This window comes from Vombatus ursinus, unplaced genomic scaffold (genome assembly GCF_900497805.2).
Source record: "Vombatus ursinus unplaced genomic scaffold, bare-nosed wombat genome assembly UNPS02015030.1, whole genome shotgun sequence".
In the NCBI taxonomy this organism is placed as follows: Eukaryota; Metazoa; Chordata; class Mammalia; order Diprotodontia; family Vombatidae; genus Vombatus; species Vombatus ursinus.
In genome coordinates this window covers 3,341,075-3,366,960 of record NW_020954808.1, presented here as the reverse complement: position 1 = coordinate 3,366,960, position 25,886 = coordinate 3,341,075, and the positions used below count along the sequence as shown (strand labels likewise).

Here is a 25,886-nt window from a genome sequence, read left to right as displayed (position 1 = left end):
GTGGTGTTGCCAAATGTATGTGTGTGTGTGTGTGTGTGTGTGTGTATGAATGTGTTTATGTATATATGTGTGTATATATGTATATATGCATATATGTATTTAGGCTTTTTGCTCATTTATCCAATATATCTGCAGGAATGACAGCTTCCCAGGAAGCATGAGTCACAGAAGACTCTTCCTGCAGGCTCAGGACTTGAAGGCAGGGCTCCTGACCCTATGGAAGCTTTTTAAAGGTCTGGAAAGGAAAAGTGGAGGAGAGAGTAGACAGACAGTGTAGTCATAGAACTCTTCCCAGGGGGCTTGGAAGCCTCCTAATAGTCTGAACTGAGTCAGTCCTGGCCCAGGCACATAGCTCCAGTGTGATGTAAGAGAATACAGCAAAGATAGCTCGAATTCCTGACAGAATTGTGGTGAATCTACCACAACAACTCCCCTTGCTGCTGTTATCTGAAGTAATAAGTGACAAGGTTAATCGCTAAAGATCACTTTAACGTTGTGCCTGCTGTTTGCTTTTTCTAATAATGGCTTGATAAAGATCAGATCATTTTAGGGGCATCTGGAGTTTGTGTCTTGCTATAGAAAGCATGGGAGAGGGAAGGAAAACCCAAAGATATTTGATTGAGGCTTTCCCTCATTAGATTGTAAGCTCCTTGAGAGCAGGGACGGTCTTTTGCCTCTTTTTGTATCCCCAGCACTTAGCCGGGTGGTTAATAAATGTTTATTGATTGATTGAAATTCACCTGGCTAGGAGATCAGGATCCTGGTTTAGCAATTGAGAGATTGTGTGGGGGCTCAAGCATCTTAGGAATCATATTTGCAATTTGCATTTTTAATTTATTTTCTTTGTAGAGAAAGAAAGTCAGATGGAATTGGCAAGCACTAATCTCATTGTCTCCAAGCATTCTGGTGGATTTGTGCCAGGACCTTTGTGGTATTTTTTCTCCATCCACTAGGGAGAGGTGTGGAATAAAGACATCAAGAGAAGGTCACTATCTGAACCAGCCACAGTGATCCCTGCTGGGCAACATTTCAATATTTAGGTAATTAAAGAAAACCAAACGTAGAGGTAAATGTCAGGCACAGCATGTGCTTCTTAAGAAAAGAGATGATGGAAATCTGTAAGACAGAAGGGAAAAGAAACCCTTCTATCCAGCTGGTTGTAAAATCACTTCCAGGAGAAAGGTCAGTCAGTCTATAAACATTTATTAAGCACTTACTAGGTGCTAGGCACTGTGCTAAGCTCCTGGAGATACAAAGAAGGGCAAAAAACAGTCCCTGTTCTTGGGAAGTTCACAGTCTAATGTGGGGAGCCAATAAGCAAATTGTGGGAACTGAGTGAACCCCACTGACTCCGTCTCCCCATTCTAGGGCTAGCTCAGTTCCCTTTCTATTCAATGATAGGTCTAGTACAATTTCTGTCTTGTCGGAAAATTTTATTCAATTTTGGGCATTGTGAGAAAACTTTATTGCATTGTTTGAAGCTAGCCCTGGATGGTTGGGAAGCTGGACCACCACTACCTGCTGCTTAGAGACCCTTAACTAAGAACCTAGGTTATGCTGACCAGAGAAATCCAGTCAGATCCAAAGACTGATGCAAGGAGTTTTCTAACAATTGTATGCCTCAAGCAACCCATATGCCTTATCTGAAAACTGGACTTACTGTCTCCTTGTTCCCCTGATTGAGTAGAGCCATTTGGGAGGGATGGGACACCTCTTTAACTGATTTCAGGAAATTGCACCTATTCACTCTCCCCACTCTCAACTCCTGACACTCATTCATCCCTCTCTCAACTCAGCCCCTAATCTTTTCTCCAACTAGAAATCAGATGACCTAATTTTGTATCCTGGTTTATATCCTGTTAATTGTTTTCTTTTCATGCATAAAAATCTATTCGCCCCCATATTTTGGGGTCCACAGTCAAGCTGAGGAGGCCTGGTCCAGATTTGCTATGTTGGCATGCATTGTTTAATAAACTGATATTTTTGGAAGCTCGAACCTTTTTTTCTCAGTTGCTGTTCATCCTTCATTTTCAAAGAGGACCAATGACATCATGGGGTGATGTCTTGATTTGGGGGTGAACTGGATTTAAGTGAGGCAGAGTTTCACAAAGTCATCAGTTATTTCTGGTTTCACCAGTCACACCAAAACAAAACAAAACTGTACAAACATGGTATATGCGGGATAAATTGGAAATAATCTCCGAGGGAAGGTACTAGGATCAGGGGGAATTAGGAAAAGGTTTTCTTTAGAACTCGGCATTTTAACTGTGGCTTGAAGGAAACCAGGAGGAAGAGATGTGGTCACCTTAGTCTTGCGATGCTTTGTCATGGGGTGGAAGTGAGGCTGGGTTCTGTAGGGTTTTGCCAAGGGAGCACATCCTCCAGCAGGTTCGAGGAGCAAGGTTTTGGTTCCAAGCCCTGTATCAGACTGTGAGCCTTTCATCAGAGCTAAGTTCCCAGAGGCTCATCATAGAATGATATTGGCCTCCTTAGTCTTCTCATAGGACACTCCAGCTCCTTATTCCACCGGGTGTTATCCTCTTAATCTTGTTATTGTCTGTTATTGTCTGTCCTTCATTCTCAAAGAGGACCATGACATCAGGAAGATGATGCCATGACTTGCAAGTGAATTAGATTTAAGTGAGGAAGGGCTGTGCAAAGTCACCAGCCTCACTTTCTCCTCCAGAGCCATCTGGGTCCAGTGACGAGATAGAGATCAGGATGACTGGAAATGGCCCTCATCCTCTTAATCTTGGGAGATGCCTGGAATACTTTCCCTCTTACCCTCTTAGAATTCTTTGTTTTCTTCAAGTTCAAAACTCTTGTCTTACACGAGGTCTTTCTGATCCCCCAGCTACTAATGCCTTTCTCTTCCAATTATTTTATATTCATTATGTATCTTTCTTGTGTATGTTTATACGTTTACATCTTGTCTCCTCCAATAGAATGGAGATTCCTTGAGGTTGGGGACTATTTGATTTTTTTTCTTTGTATTCTCAGCACTAAGTGCAGTGCCTGGCATTTAGTAGGTGCTTACTAAATGCTTGTTGACTGACTGATGGATGTATCACATACTCTCATAATGATGCTACATGCATGGTCATAATACATAATCAAATAAGTATAAAACACCGAAAATAGCTAGTGGACCTCCACAGAGGTGATAGAAAGATAGAATTCTAGACGTGGGGTCAGGAAGACCTGAGTTTGCATCCAGTCTCAGACACTTACTAGCTGTGTCACCCTGAGCAAGTCATTTAACATCTCGGTAAATCTGTAAAATGAAAGGTTGAGTTTGATGGCCTCGGAAGTTCTTTTCAGCTCTAAATCTATGATCCTGGAGAGAGGCTATCCTAGGCTAGAAAGACAACGTTGTCTCATTGAGACATTGGACTCCGTTTTGCAGGAGTTCAGGAGTTTGTGAAACCAGTTGGGAGACAGAGAGAGAGAGAGGGAGAAGAAGAAGAAGAAGAAGAAGAAGGAGGAGGAGGAGGAGGAGGAGGAGGAGGAGGAGGAGGAGAAGAAGAAGAAGAAGAAGAGGAAGAAGAAGTTAATGACAACAAGGGGAATGAGGAGGAGAGGAGAGAGTGAGAGACAGAGAGAGAGGTTAGAGGGAGAGAAAGAGACAGAGGAGAGAGAAAAGAGAGGAGAGGGGGTGGGGACAGAGAGAGGAGAGACAGAGACAGAGAGATAGGGAGAGATCACAGATCTAGACAGAAAAAAAGAAACAAAATATGCGCATAGGTAGGTGTGTGTGTGTGTGTGTGCGTGTGTGTATGTGTGTGTGTATGTGTGTTGGATGGAATGCTAAACTTGGATTCTGGAAGACCAGGTATAAAGTTTTCACCTCTCTCTGACACTTACATGTGGTTGGGGCAGCTACCAGTGTTTGAATGCCTTGACAACTTTCTCTGACTTATCTAATGAGTCAGAGGTTTAGTGATACATGGGATGGCTCTGTAGTTGGTGGAAACCTGCCTAGCTATGGTGTAGAAAGTACTTTGGCATCGTTCTCTCGGAGTGAGGCTGGCTACATATCCCCTTCTGGGTTCTAAGGGGACCCCTGAGAGTTTGGGGGTGTCTCTCTTTAAGGCTATTGGTTTGAGCCTCCATTATGTTGTGGTTCTCTCCCCACCCCCACCCCTAGCTGCCACTGACAAGGTTCCAGTTCCTTTTAACTGATTAGCTTTCACAGAGGCATATTTACTTTGAAGCTGCAACAAGAACAGAAGCACAGACATTTCCGCTCCTCCCTCTCCAACACCTGCAGGCCCAGTCTCCCCCCCCCCCCCCCCCCCCCCGTATCACCTTGGTCTCTGGGGACAGCAGGGTCAGACTTCATGCAGTTTTGTCATACTCTTGGTCCTGCCAAGTTCATGTTCAAACGCAGCGTGCTGCTGAATGAACTTTTATTTCAGCTCTTGCTCAGCAGGATCATTCCTCCACCCTCAGGGCCTCTGAGCTGAATCGAATAGCTGCAAACCCTGACACTGTCCTGACCTTTCAAAACTGTCAGGTGTGTAGCGTCTAAGCTCCAAGCCTCCAAGCACCTAAAATGAAAAGGCCAACGTGGGCCACATGTGGCGTAGGACGTGGAGGTCCCAAGGCCTCTCCCCTCTCTTCTCTTACAGGCAAGCTGTTCTGGAGAACAAATCCTTCTTGTTCCCTTGGACCACAATTCCCACAAGCCTTTGCAGACACATTCTAGATTATAGAGCATTGGGACTTTGGTACCGTGACAGACAGAAGCAGAGAATGAACAGCCATGATGGGTCATCAAAATTCTGAGACTAGAGGCTGCTGTCTACAACTGTGTAACCATAAGAGGTCAGTTCCTTCCAACTCTCCCTCCCCAGTGGCTATTAGTTGGCAGGAGCTTCATGACAATTTTCTCTATTTCTGGTTCCTGATTTTTGTTTTATATTACAATATCTGTGGTCAATCATGATGACTTTTGTGATGTATGCCTTTAATTTACTTGTGTACCATTGTATCGGACTCTTTGTGACCCCATTTGGGGTTTTCTTGGCAAAGATACTAGAGTGGTTTGCCATTTCCTTCTCCAGGTCATTTGACAGATGAGGAAACTGAGGCAAATAGGGTTTAAATGACTTGTCCAGGGTCGCATAGCTAGTCTGAGTTCAGATTTGAACTCAGAAACTTCCTGACTCCAGGGCAGGCACGAATAGTAGGCATTTAATAATTGATTCTTTTTTTTTTTTAAACACTGCAAAAAGGTAATCTCTATTTACAGAAGAATGATTTAAAGACATTATGCTTTTCTTTACAAATAGATGTAGAACAAGAATTGTCCCCTTTTAAAAAACTCTTTACGTATTTATCTTCAGGATTTCCACCCTCCACTATTAAAATCCTCCTGATGGGCTGTATCACAGTTGTAAAAATTTGACTTTTTTTTTTTTGTGAGTCAATGAGATTAAATGACTTGCCCAGCTAGTAAGTGTCAAGTATGTGAGGCTGGATTTGAACTCAGGTCCTCCTGACTCCAAGGCTGTTATTCTATCCACTGTGCCACCTACCTGCAGGATATTAGGGTGAGGGCAATGGGGAACACAGGTGACTAGTTTAGTTTACATAGAATTTAAATAAGAGAGGATTAGGCTTCCCCACAATGTTAATTTCCCATCTACCCCTCTGTTGAGCCAAGGGGTATCAATGTTTTTTTTTTCAGCCAAAAACAAGGTTTATTGAAGATTCACCATATTAGCTAGACTCTTAAGTAATCTGAGCATCTGTGGGCTATTGTCTAGATTGTAAGAATCAGAGCATCTTAATGGAGACAAGATGGACTTTATATACAGAAAGATTGTGGGAGGGATCTAGGAGTGGCCAAGTAGTCTATGAGGTAATAGAATTCCAGGGAAATGGAGGCTAGGTGGGACCAAGGGTGGGAAGTGGCCTGGAGCCATAGAGAGGCAAGACAATTGGAGGGGAGATTGGGTGTAGCCACAATGAAAGGCCAGTTGATGGGATTATAGCCTCAGGGGAACGCCAGAGATTTGGTCACTGTGGGAAAGTGCAGGGTTTTTCCTTTCTGGGGCCCAGATCCCAAACCCATCATTCCCTACTCAAACAAATGGGACCCAAATTCTTTTGGAGTAAGGGGTGAAGGTCTCGGCTTCTGAAACTGCTTCCTACTGGCAAGGGGCGTAGAGCTGTCCCTGACTCGAGGGGGTCCCAAAGAGGAAGTTGACTGGAAATGAGCACAGGCTGCATCCAGGGAATGATGTAGGGACTGGTATTTGCTGTTACCAACTATAGGTGAATGCCCTGTAGTCTGGAAGACACAAATCTGACAGAAAAGACTGCAGGGCCCAGATATAAAACAGGGACTAGATTTAGGGCCCAAATGAGAGAATAAAAAATCATTAGCTCTATTTTGGATTCAGATAATTCAGTTTTCCAACCATGCAGTAATAAATTCACCTTATAGCCAGACTCAGGAATAGCCAGGTGGGTAACATTCCCTTTCAAAGGAACATAATGGGGAAACTGAGCCAGGAGGATCCCATCTTAGACTGAGGCTAAAATTGCCCTCTCAGCTTTTCCCCATGCTGACTTCCTACCAGTATCACATTCTCTGAGTAGCTTGTGACATATCTCTCAAGATGGTGGATTATTGATTATTGATGGATTATGATCCATCAGACGATTCAAAGTAAAATCCTATGAGCTTTTACCTCAAACAGCAAGTTTCACTAATCACAGCTTAGGAAAAACTTTTCCGGGATTTACATCTCAAACTTAAATTTGTCCTGGTGTAAAAAGCCAATCATTAGAGATTTCTATACACTTGCAAATTCTCAGCAAGCCATACATAACCCAAACAAACTTTTTGGCTAGTTTACACATTAAAACAATAACCAACAATAGCTAAATTATTTCAGCTGTAACCAAACTATGAAAAGTTGCTTGACATAACTGATACAAAAAGTTCACCGATTTGAAACTTGAAACAAACCCATTACCAATCAGGTGACTTCAGTTTTGTTAAATGCATTTCCAAATTACTTTACACAGAGAATCAGCATCTCATCGTTAACAGTTAAAACTACAAATTTAAAAGAGCACGCTTACCCAAGTTCAGTGGCCAGCTTCTTTACTTTGAGCAGGATGTGCTGAACCTGGGTGATGCTTCCAGGCAAAGGTTGCCCCAGAGCCCAAGGCCACTGCCAGTGGGGCCCACTCGGTAGCTGCTGCCCCTCCCCCTTCCTTCCTTTTCCCCAGGTCAGAGAGGGTGAAATCAAAAGTGAGGGGTAAAGTAAAGTAAAGGGTGAAACTCTCTTCTCCTGTGAGAGGGGTTAACAGGTATCCTATTGACTCAAGAGAAGGGAGTGGGAGAAAAGAGTGACCAGCGTTGCAAGGAGAAGTTCTAAACTCCTTAATGATCAATCATAAAACCTCCAGAATCTGTCAAGATATTTTTAGCTGTTCTAACTTTCCCTGTAACCTCCATGAAGGAGGATTCAGAGGTGCAGAGGGAAGGGAGTAAGTAAGCCTTAGGGAACCAAAAAGCAACTGCAGTTTTCCCCAATTCCCTAGCGCCAAGGAAATTAACAGATACATTTACAGGTAGGGCATCTGTCCTTGTCCTCTACGCTGAGGAAGGGGTACCCAGGTCCATGGCCTTGAACCGACCCAGTGGACCGAGAGCCTGAGAGCATCAGGCCTCGTGTGAGACAGCCTCGTAACTGTCTGCCCGAAAAGCACCTCCAAGCCTTGATGCTTGGAGAGCAACCCAAGGGGTATCAATGTTTAGCACTGAGCACTAGCCCTCTCTCCCAGAGCCTAGCGGGTAAAGATTCCAGGAGGTAACCCCGAGGGTTTGGAACATCTTTTTTCTTTGCCATCAGCCTGAGCCCCCATCAGTTGGGTTCTCTCCATTTCGGGGGGACCAGTGACTAGTACACCAGTTCCATTTACCTGCTTAATGTTGGATAGCTTTTTATGAATGGATATTTACCTCAAAAATGTAGCAAGAACAAATAAATGTAGAAACATTTCTCCCAGCACCTCTGGGGCATACTCTCCCCTGTACCACCTCAGTCACTTTGGAGCAGGCTCTAAATTTCACTCCATTCCTATCTAGCATTTGTCTCACCAAGTTCATGTTCAGAAACAGTACGACTGCTGCTGGTTTACCCATGTCAGCTTCTCCTGGCCTGGGTGTCAAGGTCATTCCTGAAGTCTGGTCCTTCCTCTGGAAAGCTCTGGTGCTGGCTGCATCACTCGAGTCTAAGCAGGTTCTCCATCCCTGGCTACAGCCTAGGCCCTGGAACATGGGATGCTGAAGTGCCCTCTGGACCTTTAGAACTCACTAGGTCTTGTGGCTTCACTCCACCTATATTGGCAAAAAACAAAAACAAAAACAAAAACAAACAAATGAAAAGTCCAAGGTCTGAGGCTCAGTTTTTGGAATCCATGGTGGATCAGAGGGTTCTCTCCTTACGGCATGGTCTCTGTCCAGTTGTGCTGAGTGGAATAACCAAATAAAAGAGAAAAAGGACTATGCATTTATATAGCACCTACTATGTGCCAGCCACTGTGCTAAGTGCTTTTAACAAATATTATCTCATTTGATCTTCACAATAACCCTGGGAATTGGGTGCTATTATTATTCCCATTTTATAATTAAGGAAACTGAGGCAGAGAGGAATTAAGGAACTTGTCTAAGGTCACACAGCTAGTAAATGTCTGAGGCTGAATTTGAACTCAGATCTTGAGTCCAGGTCCAGTGCTTTCTTACTTGTGACTGCCACCAGGTGCCTCCAGTGAAAGGAAGAGGAATTAGCCAATGCTGACAAGCAATTTTGGATACCTCTGAAGTCAATCTGAGCCTCACACTCACCGGACTAGCAGTCCAGCACCAATTATGGAATGTTTATACATGCTTCCCACTTTCTCCACTTAGGCTTCATCACAATTCCCAGGATGCAGCTTCCTAGCATCCTTTCCCTCCTCCACTTTGCCTACTAATTTCATTTAAGAACCAGTGGAAATCCTACCTTCTACAGGAAGTCTTCTCCAAACTCTCTTAATTCTAGAGCCTTCTCCCCGTTAATTATCTCTGATTTATCCTGTATATAGTTAGCTTTGTATATATTTATTTGCATGCTGTCTCCCTCATTAGATTGTAAACTCCTTGAGGGCAGGGACTGTCTTTTGCCTCTTTTTTTTGTACCCCCAGCACTTAGCACTGTGCCTGGCACATAGTAGAAAATAAATTTTTATTGACTGATTGCTTCATTTGAGCAAGCTAATGAGATCTATATGCACCAGTCTCCTATTACAAATGCATGATTATATCCTGGAACCATTGGTGATCACCCCAGGGAAAGTGAGCAAGGATTGAGCTCCTAGCTCCTGAATCATCCCAGCTCTTTCTTGTCCTTGGCTTTCTCTTTCCAGCCCTGCCCACTCCTTCCAGGCCTCTTTAGTAAGTCTGAGGAAATCATTAAAGAATTAAAACTTGCCTCTGTTCGGGGTGAGAAACAGGTCATCCTCTTTCATTGTAATTGCAAGACTAGCTCTCCACAGTCCGGGAGGATGGAACTAGGAGCCTTGAGTGGGAATAGCCGGGAGACCCTTTGAGTGTTTGCATAAACGCCCAAACCCTTGGAGCTGTCCTAGTGCTACCTGAGGGGCTGCCCTGGAAGCAGTGGGCTTTCCCTCTTGTAGGTCCCAGCAGCCGTCATTGAGGGGAGAAATCACTGTGGGGAAGGGGCTCACCACTAGCAATAAGTACTGACCTACTGCCACTAACAGGCAGATAAATACAGGCACTTTGGGAGTGGCAGCACCCCACAGACCATCAGCCCTGCCTCTGACTTAGCCCTCCCAGCCATCACGTGTGAAGAAAGGCCTGGCATCTGCACCAACTGCCTGTCAATTTCCATTTACAGAGAAGGCAAGCCAGCCTAGCTGAACCAACAGGGCACCCCAGGGGAGAGTCAGGAGGCAGTATGTGGTAGATGAGTCGAGTTAGCACACCTTCACCACCATCTCCTTCAGACTCCGATGGGGACAGGCCAGAAAGCTGAATCCAAGAGCCTTGGGAATAGTCAGGCTTCCAGTTCAGCGCCTTCAACCATCATACTGGGAAGTAACCCCTGGGGAGATACAGCCTGGCCACTGCCCCTGTAGGGGCTTCAGTCACAGCCACTGAAGACCCAGAAAAGAAAGGTCTTGACACCAGTTTTTGGCGTTGTCAAGTGGTTGTTCATCAGATACTGATATGGTTTTTTCAGTGACAGTTACTTTAAAGAGGAAGCTATCTGCTTGGCTGCTGGCCCCTAAGGGTCATGGCACCTTTGATCTGACTTGCAGCTGAAACGTTTCGTGTGCGTTGTCTCCGCTCTTAGAATGTGATCTCCCTGAGAGCCTGGACTGTCTCCTTTTTGTATCCCCAGCACTTCACACAGTGTTAGCATGCAGCAAGTGTTTAAAATATCCTCATTTATTTGTTCATTCAGAGGCTGCATGACAACCTGTCAGGAATGATATCACGATGAGCTTGGAATATGGGTTGGATTAGGTGGCTGCCTAGCCCCCTTCCGACTCTGAAATTCTTTGACCCTGGGCCAAAGAGGCATTAGGGAGCATAGGAGAGGAGCCTGAGGCAGACAGGCAATCGGGAGATTTGAGTTCTCGAGTTAATCCATTGGGTGACCTTGAGCAAGTCCCTTCTCCTACTCCTTTGTCCTCCATCACACCACCCCACTTCCAAAATGAAGAACCAAAACCTGGTTCATTTGGAATCAGAGAACCTATGTTTGACGCCCAGCTTTCTGTATGTAACCTGTGTGACCTAAGGCAAATAACTTAGCCTTAAGCAGAGAGCCCTCTGCCTCAATTTCCTCAATGAAGAGCGTGCATAACCTTCAGTCGGCTCATAGCCGCCTGCTCCCTTCTCAGTCTCAGTCTCTTCCCCACTCAATCTCCCTAGTGCCTCGTTTTCATAAGGCTTCTCAAGGACTCTGCAGGGAGGGAGAGAGTAGGGAGAAGGGTGGTGACAGACTGGAGTCACTGTTTGCTGCTCCTTGGGGAACCAGCAAGCCCTGGCTTTGGCTGGCTTTAAAGCTATGGAGTTGACGGTGAGGATGGGGTGCCCTCTTGTGGGTAAAGGAGACAAGTGCAGGGAAGAGAAGCCCTGGGCTCCGTGCAGCTAGTTGGCAGAGTGGGGGCCATTCTGTACCAGATTCAGGGCTGGAAGGGGCTTTAGAGATCTGAGCCAGTAGCCTTTCTCCATTTTGCAGATCAGGAAACTGAGGCTCAGAGAATTGAAATGACCTGCCAGTATATGAACCCAGGGCTTCTGGCTCCGTGTCCAAGGAAAATGTCTCAGAGAACTCTTCTCCAAGGAAATCTCCCTGATTCCATCACAGAACCCTCATAGAGCACAGTGCCTGGTCCTCTCCGTGGCCTGATCTCCTCTGCTCTGGACCCCTTCCTAGAGTGTAGCCCCTTGCATTGAACGCAGGCCCCTTCCTGCTTTAAAACCTATGACCCTCGGGGCAGCTAGGTGGCTCAGTGGATAGAGCACTGGCCCTGAAGAAAAGAGGACCTGAGTTCAAATTCGACCTCAGACCAAACACTTGACACTTACTAGCTGTGTGACTCTGGGCAAGTCACTTAACCCCAATTGCCTAAAAAAAAAAAAGAAAGAAAGAAAAAGAAAAAAGAAAAAACTCTGGCCCAAACTCCCTGGGGACCGTTAGGTCTCTAACCTAAGACCCAGCTCTGGAATACCTAGCTTCAAACTCCAGCAGCAGGAGGTTGGAAGGTTTCTTTAAGGGACCACCCTGAGCAGAAAGATCCCAGGAAAGCATCCTTTCCAACTTAATAATGAATGATGTGAACTAGGAAAATGAGCAGCATAGAGTTCTGCGTGTGGAATCAGGAAGAGCCCAGTTCAAATCTTGCCTAACTGTGTGACCCTGAGCAAGTCACTTAACCTCTGTCTGTCTCAGTTTTCTTTCCTGTAAAATGGGCATAGTCATAGCATCTAGTTCCCAGTTGTTGTAAGTATCGGATGAGATAATATTGGTAAAGTTTATGTAAATGCTAGCTGTTGTTAGGTGCCAGGCTTGAATTGGCATGAAACTGCCTAGAGGACATGTGGAGGAGGGAGAAAAAGGCTGGGTAGGGAATCAGAAGGCCTGGTTTCAAATCCAGGCTCTGTTACTTTGTGAATGTTGGCAAATAGTTTCCCTTCTTTGGGCCCCTTTTCTCATTCGCAAAATTAAAATAATTTCTTCCTTCTGCAAAAGCCTTCCAGGAAAGTAAATCATGGTCCTTTATTTGATCTTTTTAGTCAGATAATTATGTTAATGAGAGCTCCTAGCCTGGCAGTTGGAGGACTGAGAGCTGGAAGAGGCCATTCATGAGCCCAACCATCCCGATTGACAGATAGGGAAACTGAGGCCTGTAGGTGAAGTGAGTTGCCCATAGTCATATTAAGTGGTACAGCTGGGAATTGAACCTAGGTCATCTGGCATCAGAGACAGAGCTTTGTGGGCTGTGTACCCCACAGTGAGAGAAGAAGGAAGCAGTCTCATCCCTGCCCCCCTCCCGCAACTAATAAGCTTCTTCCTAATTAGGAGCTCACATTCTTATGGGGCAGATCCTAAAAGGATTTTTTCTGTGAAGTTTGGAGTCAGTCAAAGGGCTGCACTTGAGGACCTAGAGGTCCACACATGGCCTCAAGGCCGCAGGTTCCCCACGTGTTCAAGAGGGCTAGCATCTCTGGTGTGAGGACTCACCGAGCACTTTTCAGGGGTGCTCATCCACTATTGGTTTCCACCTGGTGCCCAACTCTCAGCTCTGGCTCCAAGGAGCTGTAGAATGTGCAGTGGCTACATCCTGGTAAAACCATTGCCGCAGGTGGGCTAAACCAGGCTGAGGGTAACTGAGAGGCCTCAAACACAGTGAGGTGGGGGGTGGGGGTTGTGGGTGTGTCTCCCCAAAGCACGTGAAGACTTCTCCCAGAGGAATGGTCAGATAAGAAAAATTTGTACCAACAGCCACAAAGGCAGCTGAAGCAGGTGCGGGGCCCTTAGAGTTTGGTCAGATATCAAAGATGCCAAGGTCATCCATCGCATCCTGAGGCGTCCCCAGCCATCCTGACTTTGGTCCTTCCACTGGACTTCGATGACTCTGGAAGAGAGAGTGAGGCTGAGACTTTGTGCAGCTCTGCCTCACTTCAATCCAATTCAAGACATCAAGTCAAGACATCATCCCATGATGTCATTGGATCTCTTCGAAAATGAAGGATAAACATGATTATTGCTATTATTATGATTGTTAGGACCCCTGGGGCACTGCAGAAAGCCTCCTGCAGAAGACGGGATTTGAGGGAAGTCTGGGAAGCCAGGAGGTAGACAAGAGGAGAAAGTGCATTCCAGACACGAGGAACAGTCAATTCCAAGGCTGGGAGATGAGACGTGAAGTTTGCCCAGTGTGTCTGGATTCCAGAGTGTTTGGAGCAAAGTGTAAGGATTCTTAGACAGGTAAGAAAGGACGCCATCTCAGGCAGCAGCAGAGCCCAGGAAACTACTAGGATTCCCAGGCTGGATGGGGACCTCTCCTCAACCAGCAGTACCTCCTGAGGGATGCCTGTCCCTCTTTCCCAAAAGATTTACTCCTATGCCCCCGTGGGACAGAATGAATCTTTGTTCCAAGCCCTTAGGGCAGGAGGAGGCATTCCCAGCTGGGTGTGGGGCAGAAAGTTTCCTGAAATTTCCTCAGGCTCTTCCCTAAAAGTTGAGTTTGTGTGACCTTTGTATTTCGAGAAGGAGGAGGGACAGGTCTATTGAAGTCAGCTTTTACCAGCTCCTAAGAGCCAATTCTTAAGCATGCATTTACACCTCAGAAATCAGCAAAGTTGACCAATCAGGGCTTGATTTGTTGTTTTATTGATGTCTGGACTTAAGAAAGTGATGCACAAGTGTGTCATGTGCATATTTCCCCCTGGAGAGCCAGTTAAACATTTTACAAGCCCACTCCTGGACTGGGCTTTAGGAGGCAGTGTGGTAGTGGGGAAAGAATAGTGACTTTGGAAGCAGAGGCCCGGGGTTCAAATTCTGGCTGTGTCACTTACTTCTTGTGTGACTTTGGGCAAATCATTTTACTTCCCTAGACCTCGGTTTCCTCATTTGTAAAACAGGGAGGACAAAATCATCTTTGAGGTTCCTTATAGTTTCACATGTGGTCCTCCACCTTTCAATCAATTGACAAACTGATTGAGTGCCAGGCACTGGGCACCAGACAAAAAGGAATCAATCCCTGCCTTTAGGGAGCTTCCATTCTATCAGGAAGACAACATGAATATAAATACATACAAGCTTAGTTTTTCAAGGGAGGCATGGCCACCTGGTGTGGGGTTAGAGTCAGGAAAGGCTTCCTGTAGAAGGAGAAATTTACAGAGTTTGAAAGGAAATAAGGAATTGTGGGATGGGAAGAGAGGAGGAAATGTATTGCAACAAAGGAGTGCATGAAGAAAATGGAGAGAGATAGACAGACAGATAGAAACAGAGAAAGAAAGAAAGACAGAGACAGACAGAGACTGAGAGACAGAGACAGAGTGAGAAAGACACAGAGAGAGACAAAGAGAGCAGAGAGAGGAAAGAGAGACAGAGACAGAGACAGAGACAAACAGAGACAGAGAGAAAGAGAAAGAAACAGAGAGACAGAGACAAAGACAGAGATGGAAAGAGAAAGAAAGACACACACACACAGAGACAGAGAGTGGATATGGTAAATGAGACCCGGGGAGAACAAGTCCATTAAAGAGCTGGAAAGAGGAAGAGGTGTGGGGATGGCACGGTTAGAGAGGAAGGAAGATGATCGGCCATGTGGTCTCTCCAAATCCCTGGGAAGGAAAAGTATGCAGTAGGAGGGCGGGGTCTACAGTGTCTAATGCTCAAAGGTCAAAGGATAAGGATGGCTAAAGCCTATGCAAAGAGTGGTTGTCAGCGTGCATAGTTCAGAAGAGCATAGGTTTAAGAGCTAGGAAGGGCTTCAGAGGCTACAAGTACAACCCCTGAACTCTGTGGAGAAGGGAACTGAAACACAAGGTTTAACAGACTTACCCAGTGTCCCAAAGCTAGTAAAGGGCAGAGGTGGGTTTGCACCAGGTCCCCTGGCTCTCCCTGTACCTTGCTGTCTCTCTAGCTTGCTGGAGACTAAAGCCCGAACGCATGGGGTTGATGAGCCAGTGGGTGGTGAGAAAGTGTCCACCTGTGACCATCTTCTTACTCAATCTGCACCAATTGCATGCTCTAGCTAGACTAAATAAAGACCAGGCCTTCTCCTTGACTCTGGAAGAACTCTGGACTTGGGAGTCTGGCCACCAGAGGTCTAGCCCATATCCAGAAGTGAAGTCATTAATTAAGTACCAAAGGATCCGATGGAAAGTAGAACTCAGCCCATTCAGAGCTCCAAACCAAGTTCTGGGTTCAAGCCCCAGCAAATCTGAGTAGCTGAGAGTGGGTTGAGCAAGGACCCATCATAATGGCCTCTAGTCAACCCCTCCCAGGTACCTGAAGAGCTATTCATTTAGTTGAGGGAAAGGTTTAATTAGCCTAGGCCTCCACTAAATCAGAACTGCCTTGCTCCTAAACTCCCCAGGCACCCCGCCTCTCCGGCATCACCCATTCCTTCAGGTTATCTTTGTGCCATCTCTAGAACTTTCTTATCTTGTTTAAAAGCACATGCGCATACACACACACCTACACACCAATGAGGCCTGAAAGACTGGTTAACCCAGATGAATTCCCTTCAGGTGTGGAAGGAGAGTCCATAGGAGGAGAACCTGGGGAGAACAGCTAGGGCAGGTAAGAGATCTGGGTCCTGGAGTGACTCCAGGCCTCCAGCCAGCCTTCCCAGGTCATCTCTAGAGCAATGACTTGGGCGGTTACAGGAGGGGTGGCTCAGAGCTAATGGTGAGCTCCAGCAGGGAAAGGAGGCCCAGACTCAGAGGGTTTCCCTGTAACTCCATGTCAAGGGCACCCTCCTGATCTGACAGACCCAGGGGGCCTTCTGATTGTTCTGGCTCATTGACACGATCCAGATCATCTGCAGACTTCAGCTTGTGGCCCTGCCCAGAGCCCCAGGGGTGTAGTCACCTCTTTGCTGATGCCCATAGCTTCCTATGGATGCTCCAGATGTGCCATGATGGGATCCTAACATGGGTCATTCTTTCCACTGAAGCCACAGAGGCCTGATTTTCTCATGGGCTGTGATGGCATAAGCCTCAGCTTTTCTTAGTTCTATTTACCTGGGATTCACTAGTCAGTCCAGAGGGACACACCAGAGCTGCAGTCTTCTCCATGGTTATTAAGTCCAAGTCAGCTGGACTCATGCTAGGTGACCCTAGATACTCTTCAGGGTCCTAGGGGTGGTCCCTGGCCTTGGCCCTAGTTTGGTGTCATGCATCCTTTGGGCTTCAGCTCATTCCAGAACAGCAACAGTGGAGGACAGGTTCTCTCCTCTTGGGTGCCTTATGCCCCTTTTTTCCATGGTGTGAGCAAAAACCCACTTGGTCCTTCCTGAAATCACATTTTGATTCCATTACTAGAGCTGAGTCATTACGCCTCAATTGAGTGACCTTAGTTTCTGGGGAGGCGAGACGGTCTGAAAATTATCTGTCACGGCTGGACCTCATTGGAGGTTTGGGGAGATCCACCACACCATTGACCTCCTGTCACTGTTACAGTTGCCCTCACTTGACTGGAGACCTCATGGACCCATGTGTTGTTTCTGGGTATTCTCTTTACCCTCTTCTTCCCTGAGGAACCTTGGTTATCACCCATGAGTGCCTGGGTGATCATCCTGAGCCCACTGCTCAGGAAGCAGGAGTTGTCACAAGAATGTCATCATAGTCCTCCCAGCACTTGGATGGGCCTTGCTCCAGACTCATGCATCCCATGATACCCCCACATATCATCACTCAACTCTTCAGAATTCTCTGCAGCTAATAATATGAACCTGGAGCCCTTGTCATTCTCTTCTTGTGATGGAGAGAGGAAGGAACTGAGCATGCCTGTCCTCAGTCCTTTCTGGAGGAGAGGGCACTCAGTGGGGCATGACAGCTGCCTTAAAATATTTGAGGGGATAGGATCAGGTTTGTAAGAGGGCAGAACTAGAAGCAAGGGGCAGAGGTTGCAAAGAGGAGGATTTAGGCTTGAGGTCAGGAAAAACTCCCTAACAAACAGAGCTGAGTAGCCCAAAGTAGGATGGACTGCCTCAGAAGGTGGTGCTCCCAATGTGACAGAAGACTCACAGAGTGGGAGATGTCACAAGAAATATATGGAGAGGCAGTTAAGGGGCACAAAGGATAGAACACTGACCCTGAAGTCAGGAGGACCTGAGTTCAAATCCTACCTCAGACACTTAATAGTTGTGTGGCCCTGGGCAAGTTCCTTAACCCAGGTTGCTTATGAAGGAAAGAAAGAAAGAAAGAAAGAAAGAAAGAAAGAAAGAAAGAAAGAAAGAAAGAAAGAAAGAAAGAAAGAAAGAAAGAAAGAAAGAAGTACATGGAGTCGGGGAATGGAGCAGACAGAAGCAACCACCATGATGCCAGAAATGAGGCTGTGTGGGCATATTGGCACAAGGAATGTTAAGACAAACATCACTGGAACCCTCCCCCACTATGGGCAGCAGCTATTTCCTTTCTGCCCTTGGATTTCCTCATAAGAACCTGAAGCCCTTTCCCCCTAGGCACAGGGGAAGTCAATTTCCCTTTGGTGGGGGGGGGGTTGTTTTAAACATTTATTTTCTCTTTATAAATAGCCATAGACATTTTCCAATCTTTACTTATTTATTGGGAATGAGATCAGGAGGAGGTGGTTAAGGGGAAACATCCTGGGAATAAAGAGAGGAAATTTTAATATTGAGATGTTTCACCAGAAGCTCTCTCTGACTGGGGCTGGGGGCTCAGAGCTAAAAAAAAAAATAGAAGAAATTATAGTTCCTGTTACAACTTCTCAGAACAAGACAATATTTATATTGATAAAGTAAAGTTAGTGTGTGTGTGTGTGTGTGTGTGTTAAAATGGCTGAATAATCCTGATTAGCATGTCACCCCTCCCTAGAAGAAACTGGCGGGGGGGGGGGAGGGAGAAATGTCATATGTCATGCTTGGAATCAGGAGGCCTGGGTTTATGTCACTGACTGTTTCCATGCCTTTGAACAAATAATTTTTCTTCTCTGAACCTAACAAGGGGATTGGATTGACAGTTTCTAAGGTTTCTACCAGTTGTGACATCTGTAATTCTGTGGGTCCTAGAGCCTTCAGGGCTGAGAGGCAAAGGAAGAGAAGACAACCTCCTCTCCTCTCCCCTAATGGGTTTCTTCCTAATTAGTTCACCTCTAACCCCTCTCATTCTTAGCAGGTAAAAACACCTTATGCTACCCCTCCTGCAGAGCAGAACCAAGGACCCTGCCTGGCACTTAGCAGTGCTCCCTGGGATAGGTTTATCTGTCTTTACCAGATTTACTCCTATACTCAGGGATGATGGGCAGCTTCAAACACTGGGGGCAAGAAGAGGCATTTGCCAGCTTGGCCAGATGGATGCTGGGACATAATAGAGAGAGTGCTACCAGTAACTGCAATCCCACCTCAGGTAGAAGAGCCTTAGGCTCTTGAATAATCCTTAGATGTTTTCTCAAATACTGACTGTTTGCTCCCCAGAATTTTAGATAGATGAGGGGAAGGGCATTGAGAGAAGGAAGACATTCCCACTTGGAGCCCATCTGTTGATGTTGAGCCCAGCCTATGGAGCTGGTGGGGAGTGGAACGAGCAATTGATAAGTGTTACGATGTGTCAGCACTGTGCTAGGCACTTCATAGATACTAGCTCATTTGGTATAGTAGGAAGATGTGAAGCCAAGAGATGGCTCTTGTCAAAGCTTCGCTCCTCTCTTCCTACTGATCTTGGCCAAGTTACTCCCAGTCCATGGGCCTCAGTTTCTTCATCTGTAAATTGGAAGGGAGCAGGTGACTAGATTTAATCTCTAAAATCTGTCCCAACACTAACATTTCATGTCCTAAGGTCTCTCCCAGTCCCAGCATTCAATTTCTAACAAGAGTTGGAAGGGCAATTAGGACTTTATCCCCGACACAGATATTGGGAGGAAGGCACTTTCTCCCCAGTGTAGAGCACTGGCTACCCGACTAACCCACCTCCTCTGTTGGGCTCTGTCTGCCGCTCTCCAAGGTCCTGGCCATCATGCCTCTCTCCTGGAGTGAGTTGGCCCTGACAAGTAGCTAGTGAACATTTATTAAGCACTTACTACATGCCAGGCATGACCACTAGGTGGCGCCATAGTGCATACAGCGTCGGTCCTGGAGTCAGGAAGACTCATCTTCCTGAGTTCAGAATCGACTTCAGACACTTACTAGCTGTGTGACCCTGGGCAAGTCACTTAACCCTGTTTGCCTCAGTTTCCTCATCTGTAAAATGAGCTGGAGAAGGAAACGGCAAACCACTCCAGTATCTTTGCCAAGAAAACCCCAAATGGGGTCATGAAATGTTGAACACAACTGAAAAATGACTGAACAATAACTTATCAGGCATTGTGCTAAATCTTGCACATGAAGAAAAGCAAAAATATCTTCCCTGACCTCAAGGAGCTTACATTCTAATGGGGAAGACAACATATAAACAACTATGTGCATACAAGATATACATACGGTAAGTAGAAAGAAATCTCAGAGGGACACCCTGGATCTCCAGGGCCCATAGGTGCTGTCCGTTTTCCCCAAGCAAACTTTGAAAATAGAAAATAGCTACTGTGACTTGTTCTATTTTTATCTCCCTAACACTCATGGAGGGAGGAGAGACCCAGAGACACCATGAGACTCATACTGCAGTGGAGAAGAAAAGTATGATGAGGGAATGAGAAACTCAATTGGGGTACACCCCATGGGGAGGAGGAGAGGACAGAAGGAGAGGAAATGGACCACCTGTTTCATCTAATTACTCCTGCTAATACCAGGAGGCAGGCTCTTCTGCCTGATGTGGGATTGCAGTTACTGGCAGCACCCTCTCTATTTCTCTGCCCTAGACCTGCCATAGATACTTGGGGTGGGGGGAGAAGTAGGAATATTGATACCTAGACATCAGATTCTGGGGTTGAGAGGAAAGACCTGGAACTGTGACAGTGATAGGATGATTGCATTGAAGAGAGTAGTTACAAATCCAAGGAACTGGACTTCCTTGATGGCCCCATGCCAAGAGGGCATATCTGGGAACCAAGCTAGACAGCTGGGTCAGAAAGCTCTGCCAGAGAAGGACTTGGCAACAGTAAGCCAACTCCCCAGAGATGTTGGGTGAGGTTGACTTTGCCAGTGACGTAGAAATAGATGACCCTCCTCACCCCCATCTTGGACATCTGGAGTTTAGGGCCAGCCAAGGAGAAGCTGCCACCAGGATGCCTGGGAAACCTTGCCTGAGATGAAGAATGGACAAACAGTCCATGGGACCCCAGTTCTAAGGACAATGCTAGGCAATATTGGAGATCCCTGAGGGATCTTTGGGCCACTGCCCCTCCATGGGTATGAGTGGTCAGGGGGGCAGTCACAACCATTGTAGTGTGGTGAGGGAGTCTATTTCAACACTTATGACTATGATGAAAGGAGGCATGGAACCATGGGTCAAGAGCTGGCCTAGAAGCCAGAAGGACCTGAGTTCAAGTCCCAACACTGATATATACCGGCAGTGTAGAACTGGGCAGGTGACACAACCTGTCACTGTTCTAATCAACTCCCCAAGACTAGCTGTAGACGAGGTGCTGCCTTATATTGGTAGAAAGAGTTTTTTCAACCAGAAGATCCCTAGACCAATGAAATCACAGGCCCATTCCCTCTTCTCTGACTGTGACATGGAAGTGATACGGGTTGGGGCAGAATGAATGCTAACTTTTCCCTGCTAAAGGCTCTGGAGAGCAAGCTCTGTTCACTTTGGGAAAATGAATATGTGAACTAAGTTGAGTGTTCAGACCTCATTAGTAGTGCTGCTGATGATTGGGGAGTTTTAATTCTGTGTTTTGTTTTCTTTTGTGTAAGGTGTGTGTTGACTGCGTAGGTTATATATATATTCATATGGGTTGCCTAAACGCAGCTCACTGGGAGGCATGGATAGATATCTCTGGAATCTTGCCCACCCCTCTATAAGGGAGTCTGTGATTTCTGCCTAAAAGGGGAGTAGAGGAAGTGGCCATTAGACAGGCTTTCTCATCTGAGAGAGAAGTACAGGACTAAAATTGTGTGTGTGTGTGTACACACATATACACATACATATACTCACCTAAATACTTCTGGTTTAGGAACATGATTTTTTAAAGTTCAAAACCAAACCAAACCAGAAAAGCCTCCATCTCCCCTAGTCACTATTCCTTGAAGGGGGAGGGTACTCCAAGATTGCACCTGCAGATTGACTCCCACAAAATGCTAATTGCACAGACCATCGCAAATCGTGAATAGTGAGTGAATCCATTTATCCAAGTAGATGGTAAGCAGATAGGTATGTATAAGATAAGTAAGATAAGTAAGCAGATAGAAGAGGTGATGCAGATTAGAATATACCGGGAGAATACACAAGGGTGAATGGGAATTTTAGATGAATCAAATTGTCTTCTATGAGAGCTAGGTGGTGCCATAGCGCATAGAGCACTGGGCCTGGGGTCAGGAAGACATCCTCATGAGTTCACATCTGGCTCAGACACTTACTAGCTGTGTGACCCTGGGCAAGTCACTTAAGCCTGTTGGCCTCAGTTTCCTTGACCGTAAAATGAGCTGGAGAAGGAAATGACATACCACCCCAATATCTTTGCCAAGGAAACTCCAAATGGAGTCACAGAGTCAGCACAACTGAAACAAGTCAACAATAACAACAACAAATTGCATAACTCTCTGAATTGTGAAATTGGTTTGGGATTACTTGGGAGGTAGGGAGAGAGAGGAATTCACAGGCTCATCTAGAATTTTAGAAACAAGGCCCTTTGTCACTCATCTAAGGTTTGAGTGGGGGGAGCTGTGATGTTCAGTGTGCAGAAGATAAGGGGGCATATAAAGACTTGTCTTGTGGAAGAAGAATTAGTTTTACTCTGATTGTCTATGGAGGGCAAAACTTGGAGCAGTAGGAAGAATATGAAGAGAGGCAGATTTCGGCTCCATGTCAGCAAAAACTCGGTGACAGACAGAGCTGTCCCAAAGTGGAATGGGCAGCCTTGGGAAGTGGTGGGTTTCCCTTCTTTTGGAGTAAAGGTTGGAGGATCACATATCAAGGACATTGATCTGGGGAGCTGGCTGACCAACGCGTGTGGGATTTGGGGAAGTAGCCCCAGAAAGGGGAGCTGCATCAGTGTTGAAGAAGAAATAGCTGTCCAGGCAGCTGGTATCTTCTGAGATTGCTACCAGCTCAGAGTTTTCCTTAGAACCTCAGAACATTCCAAAGCCTCCTAAACGAGCATCACTACCTGGATAGTCATCTCATTTTATGACTCAGGGTGGCCAGGTAATGCTGCGGTTAGTGCATGATTCCTTTCTTACTCAGCTCAATCGAACAAATATAGATCAAGCACCTCTAATGTGTCAGGCAGCATTCAGCAAACATTTACTGAGCGCTTATTACGTGCCAAGCCCTGGGGGTACACAGACCAAAATGAAACAGTCCCTGCCCTTGTGGGGGTTTCCATTCTAATGCTGAAGATGACATATCCACAAATAAGTACTGTACCAGGAAACTTGAGGAAGGAGACAGCACTGCTGGGCCTGGGGGGAGGGGAAGGAGGGGAGGGGGGTAGGAATACAGACAAAACTTCACAGAGGAGGTGGTACCTGAGCTGAGCCTTGAGAGGCAGAAACGAAGGAGGGAGGGAGGGAGCTTCCTGGGGTCAAGGTATGCAATCAGGAAATGTCCAGCTCAAGTTCAGGAGACAGCTGGCCACCCAGGACTTGGCATTCTCAAGGGAAGTAAAGTAGAAAATGAGGCCGGGGATGCACTGGTAAGTGTTGATCCATCTGTTTTATTAACACTTTCCCAAGACTGAACAATAAACAAAACAGTAAGTCAAGACCTTAGCATTTGATAATATCCAAGGTGTAAATGCTCACAGTGAAAATTTAGCAATGAGGTGGAATCCTTGAATAAAACTGAAAAAAAGAAGTGGTGGGATCTCTATTCTTTTTTTTTTTTTGAGGTAATTGGGGTTAAGTGACTTGCCCAAGGTCACCCAACTAGTAAGTGTCTAAGGCCGAATTTGAATTCAGATTCTCCTCACTCCAAGGGTGGTGCTCTATCCACTGTGCCACCTAGCTGGGATCTCTATTCTGAAAAGCCCAGAGACCCGGTTTCAAATTCCTGCTTCTGATGCTTACTACCTGTGTGACCTTGGGCTCATCTCCTCATATCCCTCCCTGTGTGACCTCATCTCCCTAGACCTCAGTCTCCCCATCTGTAAAATGAGGAGGTTGGACCCACAGGCCCCTGCCAAGGTCTGTTCTAACTCTAGGGACCTCTGGAAGATGGGGGGGCCACTGAAGATTTTTCAGTCTATTCTTACGGGGTTATGAGAAACAGGTTCTGAAAATCACAGGCGCACGACAATTTCTCTGTCAGAGCCTGCTTGGATCAGGATATCCTGAGTTTGAGTCATACCCTGCTACCTGTGAGATCCTGAGGAAGTCATTTGCCTTCTCAGGGCCCCAGGCAACTGTCTAAGACTGTAATGGTGCTGTTCAGTCATTTCTGACTCTCCATGACCCAATTTGGGGTTTTCTTGGCAGGGATACTGGAGTGGTTTGCCATTTCCTTTTCCAGCTCATTTTACAGTTGAGGAAACTGAGGCCAACAGGGCTAAGTGACTTGCCCAGGGTCACACAGCTAGTAAGTGTCCGAGGCCAGATTTGAACTCAAGAGGATGAGTCTCCCTGACTCCAGGCCCAGCGCCCTGCGCACTATGGCGCCCCCTAGCTGCCCTGCAAAAAGAAAAGAAGTTTCCACACAGGGAGTTCCCCATAGCAATAAGATCATAGTCCTGGCCCCAAAACAACAACCCCAACTCAACCAGCTGCTATTTCTACAGCTCCTTCTTCCCAGCCCCACGAGGATAGGTATTGCAAGCATTATGAGCTTCATACAGACGAGGAAACTGAAGTCTAAAGTCAGTGTCAGAGCAGATGCTGGAGCCTAGACCCAACGGTCTGACCGTCACCCACCGTGCGTGCTGCCTCTGGCGGTGAAACTGCTGTCTGGCAGGGATTTTCAGAAATAAGCCTCATAACCTCATAATCATAGACCAAAACACCTTCAGGGGCTCTCCCTCTTCCAGAGGATTGGAGTGCTGGAGGCAGGGTCAGGAGGCCTGGTGCCCAGGTTCAGCGCTGTTTCCTTACCTATATCCTCTGTGTTCTAAATCCCAGGACCTAAATTATGACCAAAGCAACTCCCCCAGGAGACAACTCCTTGGCTGACAGCAGGTAAGCTCCCTGAGGGCAGGGATGGTTTGGGTTTTTCCTCTCTGGGTACCCAACGTCTAGCATGTTGTATGGCATATAGTTGGGCAGCTGGGTGGTGCAATGGATAGAGTGCCAGGCCTGGAGTCAGGGAGATCTGAGTTCAAATCTAAACCCAGACACTTACTAGGTGTGTGACCCTGGGCAACTGTTTGTCTCAGTTTCCTCAACTGTAAAATGAGCTGGAGAAGAAAATGGCAAACCACTCCATTATCTCTGCCAAGAAAACCCCAAATGGAGACATGAAGAGTCAGACATGACAGAAACAACAGAACAACAATGGCACACAGTAGGTGCTTAATAAATGCTGGTTGAGAATGAACAATCAACCTGAGTCTGACTCAGTTCTCCTTTCTAACACTCAGTTTTCTTCTTACAGTTGCGTGTGAGCTGTTATGATGAGGGAATGACTTAACAGGAATGCGGTCAGATTAAACTCTCCATGCGTGTTTCCTCATCTGGAAATAAGCCATTCTTAGGCCCGGAAAGAGTGGGAGTCTCGGCTCCCTGCCAGACTGGATCGTTAAGGGGCCAATCAGAGCGATTGCTGGAGGACTGCCCGGCACAGGCCTGAGGGTGTTGTTGTAAGACTCTTTATTCTCAGGCTCCCCTCTCTCCCCTTGGTCTTTGCGTCTGCCCTCCCAGGGAGGATGCCCAGCCCCTGCTCCCTCGTGCATAGGCAGGACCCCAGGGTCCCTGTTCCTACACAGAGTTTATTTCATCACTTGGCTGAAGCTCCTACTGGCCATTTCTGCCCGAAGCCATTCCCCTCTGGGTGTTCTGATTGGCTGGAGACCCTCAGCCTGGAAATGGATCCTTTCTCCCTGTGACCAAACTGTCCCACAAGGCACTTTGGGCTGGGATATCTCAATTGTGCCACCTTTGTGGCCCGAGGAGAACATTTAACTTCCCTGAGACTCGGTTTCCTCACCTGTAAAATGGGAATCCATTCCACAGGGTTCATGGGTTGACCTTTCAGAGCTGGCAATTTGATTCAATAATCCAATTCACACGTATTGAGCACCTACTATGTGTCAGGCACTGAACTAAAACCTGGGGATACAAAGAAAGGTAAAAGACAGTCCCTGCCCTCAAAGAGTTTATAATCTAATGACCTAGATCATCTAATCCAACCTCTTTGTTTTTTACAGATGAAGAAACTGAGGCCTAGAGATATAAAATGACTTACCCAAAGTGGCCAGAGATGAGATTTGGACCCAGGGTTTCTTGCCTCATACCAGGGCAGTTAGGTGGTGCAGTGGATAGAGCAGCCAGGTCTGGAGTCAGGAAGACCTGAGTTCAAATCCACCCTCAGATGCTTCCTAGCTGTGTGACCCTGCACAAGTCAC

The 25,886-nt window shown here is 46.4% G+C and overlaps 1 long non-coding RNA gene across 1 annotated transcript; it reads left to right on the top strand.

Annotated features, from left to right (window-relative positions):
* Positions 1 to 4,352: 4,352 nt before the first annotated feature.
* LOC114030910 lies at positions 4,353 to 25,596 on the top strand. The gene is made up of 4 exons (XR_003567685.1): positions 4,353 to 4,516; positions 4,632 to 4,827; positions 24,445 to 24,501; positions 24,917 to 25,596. It is a non-coding gene; the product is annotated as an uncharacterized LOC114030910 (long non-coding RNA).
* Positions 25,597 to 25,886: the final 290 nt, after the last annotated feature.